Below are 1000 nucleotides of genomic sequence, written 5' to 3' on the forward strand. Positions count from 1 at the left end.
TTAGCTAGTGCTGAGTCATAGTTAGTTACGACGGATTGAGGAAATGGGTTGTTAAAAGGGAATTTCTAGTAGATGAAAGGTAGCCATTGATAATGCTTATGAATTCTTAGTGCATGGCTTCTTGTGTTTAGGGCTACTTTTATTGTTTTATTATTTCTTACTCTAACCCATATATTTTTATTCTCTTTGTTGTTGTGATAATTGTTTGTTGTGTAGTTGCTTATTAGTGAGCCTAGTAATCTTTATTGCGACAGTCAAACAGTAATTCATATAGCAACTAACTTTGTGTTCTGTGAAAGAAGCAAACACATTGAAGTAAATGGTTATACGATTAGAAACAAACTACTAGAGAAGTTGATTCACCTAATGCCTATATCAACATATGAATAGATTACAAATTTGTTGACCAAACCTTTAGTTCCAAGGACATTTTTTACATTGGGTATATATCCATTTTGGTCGTCAAAGAATTTCAGACTAGACACTTTAGTTCCCAACTAAAGTTAATTACTCGATTGGTCCCTAACAATTAACTCCGTCAGTCACTTAGGTACTTTACTTCATTAATTCTAACGGAAGATAAAATAGTCCCTGACAACTCTAACAAGGGACAAAATGGTCCCTGATCTCCTCTGTTCGGAAATGACACTGTTCACTTCCAATTTTCATCATATCTCGTATAACACTAACAGTCTAACACTATAACTTCAAACTACACAAAGCACACTCTATAAATTTAATGTTCACAAGAAAAAAAACTCTCAACTTGTTCTCATTGAACTTGTTAAAGGGTTGTTCTTATGAAATTGTTGTTGAATCGGTCTTAAACTTTTTAAAAAATTAGCCATCACGGATATAATTTGATGCAAATTAAAAGCTTTTGGGACAAAATTAAAACAAAATAAAATTTAGAGGTATTTTTAAAATTTTTATCAAACATCAGAAATAAAAAATATACTTTATCATTTAAAATTTTACCGTGTTATTCTGTTATTGATAA

The sequence above is a fragment of the Arachis stenosperma genome, chromosome 4, assembly GCF_014773155.1.
Source record: "Arachis stenosperma cultivar V10309 chromosome 4, arast.V10309.gnm1.PFL2, whole genome shotgun sequence".
Taxonomy (NCBI): Eukaryota; Viridiplantae; Streptophyta; class Magnoliopsida; order Fabales; family Fabaceae; genus Arachis; species Arachis stenosperma.